Raw genomic sequence first — 8,805 nt, 5'->3', positions numbered from 1 at the left:
AGCTGCTCAGCTTATAGGAGGAACATTAGCATGCTTGGTAGAATGTCCTCAGTATGTGCAAAATGAATTTATATCTTGTCCCATTTTGTTATGCAGGCTTCCTAATGCTTTTTAAACATGATGTCATCACAAGAACATGTGTATACATGTACTTCTGCATAGAGCACTAAAATTAAATTGACTTGCTGGCAAAAGTTAGAGAAAATCCTTTTCTAGCTTCTCTGTACCACTCAATAAATTATTACAGTATGTGCACAAAACACAAATTACATGCTTTATTAGTATGTTTTGTGGTAACCTCAAAACCACAAGTGTTTACATGTGCTGCACGCATGCACTTTGGGGCTTTTTAATAGCGGGTTGACAAGAGATTAAAGGCAGAAATATGGCATTTTATTAAAGCAAACATATCAGCATGCCTACCATGATAAAATGATCTAGTTTTCTTCAGACACAAAAGTTTCTGTTGAGTGATACCTTTGCAATTCCTTGAGGGCACCCTATTATTCACTTTCCTCAACAGAGAGCAGCTGCAAATGGTCTCCAATTTTCAAAGAGTGTTGCCTGGTCATTCTTTACTGTCAAAATGAAGAAGAGCATAAAAGTTAAGTCAATAAAGTAATATGAAATGCTTAATATAAAAATTCAAGAATGAATGATTAACCATTAAAAACTTACAGTAGCTATTTCATCCAGGAAAAAAAAATTAACATTTCCCCTGAAACCTATAACACTCCTTGTAAACAATATTCTTTTTTGAAATATATGACCTTTCTTAATGCTCTCCACACACACAGCATTTTTCTTACATCCACTTTACCTCACTGATATGAAGTTGAATTCCCCAGGAGAGAGTGCTTCGAGCCCCTTCCTCAGAAATAGATGGTCTTCTCCTGTATATTCTAAACGGATGCATTCATTTGTGTTAGATGATGCAACAACCTGTTGTTGTTAATACAACTTCAAAATTACAGACTTTGCCAGTGGACAATCAACAGGCCAAAGATAATGCCTACCTTGGAGCCCATGCTTCCTTATCGATCTATAAAATTTGATACATTGATATTTATGGAAATTGGTATACATACCTCTCTGTTCTTGGTTACACCCATCGTTCGTCTACGTCTCTGCTGTATCTGTGGATGTTGTGTAGAGGGCCATGTGCAGAGAAAAGCAGACTTAAAAGATTATTTATATATATTTTTTTGAGGAAGCTATTTGAAAGAGCAGGGTTGAATTTATTCTAGGACTTCTTTTCAAAGTGAAATCAGAAAAATAGCAAGAATATTCAGGACCTATCCCATAGCGAATCCGTCCATACTATGATGTTGCTAAGAAAAATAACTGCTTGGGCATAAGACATACCAAGAATGATTTTGATGAAAAATGATTGTAAAATGATACAGTTGGGGTCAACAAGACCGCTCTTTGAGGCTGCCAAATGTTTTCCACGCAACAATTTTAGAGCTATTGGAGAAGCCTCCATTGTGTCATCCTCAGAAAGCCGTCACCAGGGCTGTGTCCGGTTGGTTAACTGAGGAATGAGTGGGTATGACTTGTTTCCGGAAGTAAATCTCCCATTGTATGAACTTTAAGTATTCCTGTAAATTTATTTGTTTTAACAGATACTGTGAACTGTCATTTCTCAGATGTTTTATTCCAGGAATTGGACAGAGAATTTATTTGTTTTAACAGATACTGTGAACTGTCATTTCTCAGATGTTTTATTCCAGAAATTGGACAGAGATGTTCAAACTGCTCCTAGTAGGGAGACAGGAAACATACTGACTGGTGGCTTTACTGAGCCATCAAGAATTTGTCTAGCAACTTAGAAGCATTCTGCTCTTGAGGAAAACCTCAAAGAAAAAGGATACATGGAAAAGAAATAACTAAAGAATATTCATACAGCAAGTTCTGGACAATAATCCTCAAATGCTTTAGGTAGGTGTAGATAAAATGTGAAATGTCCCCTATATAGTCTTTGTTTGTTTGTTTTATGTTGACATTTTTAAAATGAAACAGTAGATTCCCCTCAAAAACCCCACAACTTACCTGCTCTCTCCTCACATGGATGAGCCTGGCCTTCCCATTCCTGCCCTAAAGGACTAATTCTATGACTGTCTCTGGGTAAAAGCCGGGAGATGGGGACAATCAATGTGGGGAGGGTCCCTTTGTATTCTCTTCTATCAGTCATTTCAATTCTATTTTAAAAAGATAAAATTTATATAATTACCTATTTTTCACGCATTTGACTTAATGAAACACTTCTGAACAAGATGTATGATTTCTGGTAGGTTTTAGTTACATTTACATGTTTTTATGGTGTGTGTGTGTGTGTGTGTGTGTGTGTATTTTTGGCATTAATGGCATAAGTTGTGCTATACAATCTAGGAGATTAAAACTAATTACAGCAGTGAGGCTAACAAGGTGTGAAAGCCATGAATCTGAATGAAACTTTCCATTTCTCTCTATAGGTTTCTATAAAAACTCTGACGATATTTTCTCCCAAAATATGTGTTTTCTTATTATTTTAAATCGTTAGCAAGCCAAATAAAGCATCTTGATTATTTTTATGTTACGTGGTTAATTTATACATTTTTACAAATGACATCAATTCCTTTCTTCTTGTGTCTCTTCTTGTTCTTTTTGCTTCCCTCTACAAACAGCCAATGCATATTATATGCTTTTATATATACACATATGGATCATGGTTCTAGGTGTTAAACACACAGAGGCAAATTAAACTTCAATCCCGACCTCAATGAAATTACAATTCAGTTTGTAAGTATCATGATAAGGATAAGTAAAAGATTATGTGAAGCAATTTCCAAGATTGTTTATGGTTTTATGCTACACAGCACAACAAGTGACTAACATATGTTATCTCATTCAAACCTTTGGAATTGAGAAAGATATAAACATGGTCTTTGAAAATTTCCATATTGGAGAATAGACATTCAAACAGAAATCTAAACAAAAGTTCAGGAACAAATAGACATAGAATATGAATTGGGAAGCTATAGTGTCATGCAACCCAGAGGTAAATCGTAAGTAATGCCAAGTGTCATGGAAAAATCAAGGATCAGACTGGGCATGGTGGCTCACACCTGAAATCCCAGCACTTTGGGAGGCCAAGGTGGATGAATCACTTGAGCTCAGGAGTTTGAGACCTGCTTGACCAACATGGTAAAACCCCATCTCCACTAAAAATACAAAAATTAGCCACGCATGGTGGCACATGCCTGTACTTCCAGTTACTCGAGAGGCTGAGGCAGGAGAATTGTTTGAGCCTGTGAGGCGGAGAGGCTGCAGTGAGCTGAGATCATGCCATTGCACTCCAGACTGGCCAACAGAGCTAGATTCGGTCTCAAAAAAAAAAAAAAAAAAAAAAAAATCAAAGATCAATGTGGTAAATAAGCAATGATTTGGAGAAAGATGCCATCATTAATATTAAAGAAAGTAATGGAACTGAATTATTTAATTAGTCAAAGTGAATGCAGATATTTATCTTTGTTCTCTTGTGAAATTTCATTAAAATGACAGTAAAGGGATTAAAGGAAAAAGGAAAACATTACAAAATTAAATTAAAGGAAAAAAGAAAACATTACAAAATTAGAAAGTATTGAAGAAAAAATGGTAGCAGATGAAAGATTTCAAGACTACTCAGGAAAATGGAAAGTTGATAGCTATATGATAGCAAGCTTTGGTATCAGCCTCTCTACTCTATGCAGGGCCAAACGAGAAGCAAGTTAAGCAAGCCAATTTTCACTAAGCAATTCCAGAATATCTCAAAAATTAGAGGCAGTGGGTACATATAAAGGCAAGGACATAGGATAGGAATGATAAAAGGGGAATTGATAATACCCCATGATCTCACTCATATGGGGAATCTAAATGAGTTGTTCATAGAAGTAGAGAGTAGAACAGTTATTACCAGAGGCTGGGGGGGGGATGACGGATGTGGCATGGGGAGAGGTTGGTGAACTAGTTTAAAGTTACAGTTAGCTAGGAGGAATAACGTCTGCTGTTCTATTACACAGGAAGGTGACTGTAGTTAACGAAAATGTATTGTGTATTTCAAAGTAGCTAGAAGAGAGGATTTTTAATGTTCTCACCACAAAGAAATGATTAGAGATGATGGATATCCTTATGCAAGGATAATGTGATCCTTATGCAATGCATACATGTATCAAAACATCACACTGTACCCAAAAAGTGTGTACAATCATTATGTATCAACTAAACACAAAATAAAACTTAAACAAAACTGTACATTCCAAATGCTCTCTCCTATCTGATAAGGAACAACATTTCTGCTACCCTACAGGAGATGGGACGTTTACTATGGAAATACTTTGAACCAGAGAAGCTCTGGGCTCACAGACATCAGACACATTTGAACATAAGAGTGAAGCACCAGAAAGAGAGAGAATTAACTCTCTTTCTTAATCAACTAAAAGTCCCCCCACCTCCTACGTACTCACCCTCTGGTGTACCCTGAGCCCTAACAGCCAGATAGACTACGTTTAAACTGTCTTCCTTACCATTTCCCCCTGCTCTCACGGGCAAGAGATCGGACAGTTTACCCCAGGAAAATTTCCCACTCTAGGAGAAAATACCTATATCAACTGGCATTTGGACGCCTCCAACCAAAAGGCTGAGTTTCTACATGGTCAACAAATCACACCCACTTACTTGCCCAAGACTTTCTTTTAGTGTATCACTGTACCATTTTGGAATATGAACGGAGAGCCAGAATCATACAACATGTTTTAAAGTCTCCAACATGGAAGACAAAGATCAAAGGAGATGGAAAAGGAACTCAGAGAAAATGAGACCATTAAGAGAGGAATTGAAAGCTAAAAACACAAATGAGCACATGCAAAAGAACAACAAAACAACCCTGGAACTGATAACCTCGAAAAATAAATAAGAAAGTAAGAGAAGAGTCATGAAACCAAGAAGAATACCATTAAATAAAAGGAATATTCAGAAAACAATTACTCTCAGAAATTACCAACTAATACAAGAGAAATAAAAAATTCTACTTAAGGACTAGAAGATACAATAGAAGAAAACTCAGAAGATAAAAATATATGAAAACGAAAAATTGGATAAAAAAGAATCAATTTAGGAGCTACAGACAGAACAACAAACTCAGAAGAAAGAAATCCCTCAAACAAATAACAGAAATAAACATCGCAGAATTAAAAATGACCCAAAGCATTTCTTACCATATTGAAGGGCCCAAGAAACATCCAACTCATTGAATGAAAGAACTCTACCAAAACATGTCATTGAAAATCCATACTTCAGGCTGGGTGTAGTGGCTCACGCCTGTTATGTTATCCCCGCACTTTGGGAGGCTGAGGTTGGTAGATTGCTTGAATTCAGGAGTTTGGGACTAGCACGGGTAACACCGCAAAGCTCTGTTTCTACAAAAATAAAAATACGAAAATTATTCAAGCATGATGGTATGAGCCTATGGTCCCAAGTACTTGGGTGGCTGAGGTAGGAAGATTGCTTGAGCCTGGAAGGTTGAAGCTGCAGTGAACTGATTGTCCCACTGCACTCCAGCCTGGGCAAAAGAGCGAGATCCTGTCAATAATAATAATAATAATACATACATACATACATACATACATACTTCAGTCAGGCATGGTGGCTCACACCTGTAATCCCAGCATTTTGGGAGACCAAAGCTGGAGGATCGTTCGAGTCCAGGATTTCAAGGCCAGCCTGGGCAATATAGGGAGACCCCATCTCTCCAAAAAAATTTAAAAATTAGCCATGTGTGGTGGTGTGTGCCTGTAGTCTCAGCTACTTGGCAGGTTGAGGTGTGAGAATCACCTGAGCCCAGGAGGTTGAGGCTACAGCCTGGGTGACAGAGTGAGACCTTATCTCAAAACAAAACACTATACTTCTCAGCCTTAAAAAGAATGAAACCATGTCTTATGCAGCAACATGGATGGCACTGGAAGCCATTATCCTAACTGAAATCATTCAAAAACACAAAGTCAAACATTGCATGTCCTCACTTATACATGGGAGCTAAACATTGGGCACACATGAACATACAGAAGGGAATAGTAGATGCTGACTCTGAAACATGGAGAGCAGGAGGGGGATGAAGGTTGAAAAATGACCCAGTGGGTACAGTGCTCACTATTTAGGTGATGGGTGCACTAAAAGCCCAGACCTCACCACTATGCAATATATGCATGTGAGAAATCTGCCATAGTAGCCACTAAATACATTTTTTAACAATTTCAAGGTCTAGACTCGCAGAGAAAAGAAATATCTTGAAAGCTTACAGGTGAATATCTTAATACTAAACTTTACCATATCAATAAGGATGCTATAGTGTTGTCAAAGAATCTGAAGATAAATCAGTAATAAATACACAGGGAATATAAGAAAACAACACAAAGTAAGATAATTATTAACCCCCGAAGAATATAAGAAAGGAAATGGAACTGTAGTACTCTGCATTACTTAACTATGAACAATATGCATCTAGCTGTTAGACTGTAAACAGGGACTAGTGATTCAATACAAAACTTGTAATTGAAATCGAGAGGGCAGGCAGGTGAAAGAAGATGAGGAGGCTTAGAGAATTCCTTAGAAAAGATAAATTTTATTCTTCTGTTGTAAGAAACCAATAAACAACTTACAAAATAAAGTCTAGAAATACGAGTGCATGCATGTTATTTTTCAAAACAGATTTTCATGCCAGAAGAAATGCCCAAAAGAATTTCTGAGGAGTAAGTTAGAGAGGGATGAGACCAACAACTGCTATTTTTATTTTCAAGTCTTATAGTAGTTGGTGCTTTTAAGCGTATTTATATTTATTATTTAGCTAAAAATTTTAAAATGAATACATTTAATGAGGTTAATCTAAATGCATTAATATTGCACTATGTTGAAAACACATTGTTATATTAAGTGGGCTGCAGAAAAATACATTTAGTACTAACCCAATTGTGTTGTTAAAATAATATATTTAAATATTTGCTTCTAGCTATAATTTTGTTGAAAACGACTTAAAAGAGCACATCAAACTGGATGGCAACCCAATGGGAGGAACTTTGACTTATCTCAATATAGGGTTGATTCCCTGAAAGTTTTATATTTACAGTGTCTTCAGATATTACAGGCATAATTTTTAAATATTTGAACACTAAACAATATTCTGTCCTTATGAAATTACATATATGTGCATAGGAAAATAAATAAATTCACAACCACTGAAAGGTTGAGATGATATCTTAGGATGATAGGATTGCATTTCATTTTTACTCTATTACTTACACTTTTCTCTGTTGTTTGGATTTTGGGACAGGATAAAGCAATTATGCATTAGCATAAGCAACCATGATATTAATATAAAGCTGCAACGTGAAAATATATATGCACCAAAAACAACTCCTGGAAAGAATGATAAAAAAATAAAGGGTTGTAATTAAGATTGTATGATTGCAATGATGAATTTTTTTTACCTGTCCACATTTTGCATATGTGCTATTTACACAGAGAAAAAAAAAGGCTGATAAATTTAAATAAACAAGGAAGGAAAATGGTGAATGTGGAGAGAAAATGGAAGTTGGGGGGCACGTGGGAGAATTCCTATTTATTAATCATTTACTATGTGCTGAGCGCTGCGCTATGTGTCTTGGTGGCAGGGACAGCCGCAGCCAAAAGATTTTCCCCACTGCCCAAGCACAGTGTCGGATGTCCAATTAACATTCTTAATAAGTGGTTGAATCTAGGAATGAATGCATGGATAAATCAATGAGTTATGGAATATTTATGAATTTGGCAATAAAAAAAAGAAAAAGATATGGTGTCCATGCTATATAGTCATGAGGGGGCAATATTAAGTAATAAAATTTCATTTGGTTTTCACAGTGATGGAAATTGAATATGCTTAAGGAGAGTAGGGGATCTGAAGATGGTTGTGATGTGATTATCAATGATGTCCTGAAAGGTAAGATTCAGAGCAGAAGAGCCATTAGCTTCAGCTGACTCTGCTAAGAATAGAGGTGCATAGCTATTGCCCAAAATAAGTACAGTTACATTGGAAGGTGATTTGAGAGTTTACTTTGTCTTGTCTCAAACTTCACATGAGCAGCCATAAGCTTGTACTTGGGGGGTAACAAAAGTGTAAAATGAAAGCTTTTAAAAGATCCCTTAAACACTAATGCTAAAGTGTTTTGTTTTTGTTTTTGTTTTTGTTTTTCATGTAATATCTCTACAACTTAGTTGTCAAAACGTCCTTAGAAACAGTTCGTATTAAGGACTTGTAGAGTCTTGAAGTTTATAGCGGTATGTTTGCCTCTAAGTCCAAGTGCAAACATCAAAAACTGTGACAATGAGCTTTCACTAGTATGTTTAATAACTGTAGGAATTTCTGTTTTGAAAGAACACACTAGATTGTATCAAATTATTTACATTTGTTCATAATTCTAGAGTTATTTTATTGCAAAAAAAATCAGAAGGTGAAGGATCATGAAATTCAAACCATATGCTTTTCTTCTTTTATTTAAATTATTGATAAATTGGATATTCACTTTGAGTTGAGCTTAAACTGTAGAACTTCTATATTCTCATCTATAAAATCAGGATTAGAATAAGTCTAGAGCCTCATGAACTATGAGCTTTTACATGATAACCGTGACTATCAATAGACATTGTCCAGGGAATTCTCTCAATAATCCCCAAATACGACAACAACATGTGTCCTATAACCCTTTCAACTCACAGGTGAGAAAAGTGACCTATACCTGCTTTAAGGTACATGATTTA

The 8,805-nt window shown here is 36.0% G+C and overlaps 1 long non-coding RNA gene across 1 annotated transcript; it reads right to left on the bottom strand.

Annotated features, from left to right (window-relative positions):
- Positions 1 to 249: 249 nt before the first annotated feature.
- Positions 250 to 1,534, bottom strand: LOC105546443. The gene is made up of 2 exons (XR_001007094.1): positions 1,366 to 1,534; positions 250 to 578 (listed from the first exon to the last, which is right to left on the bottom strand). It is a non-coding gene; the product is annotated as an uncharacterized LOC105546443 (long non-coding RNA).
- Positions 1,535 to 8,805: the final 7,271 nt, after the last annotated feature.

This window comes from Mandrillus leucophaeus, unplaced genomic scaffold (genome assembly GCF_000951045.1).
Source record: "Mandrillus leucophaeus isolate KB7577 unplaced genomic scaffold, Mleu.le_1.0 Scaffold36, whole genome shotgun sequence".
Lineage (NCBI taxonomy): Eukaryota > Metazoa > Chordata > Mammalia > Primates > Cercopithecidae > Mandrillus > Mandrillus leucophaeus.
Note: the sequence above shows the minus strand (reverse complement) of the source record. Positions and strands in the feature narration are given on the sequence as shown.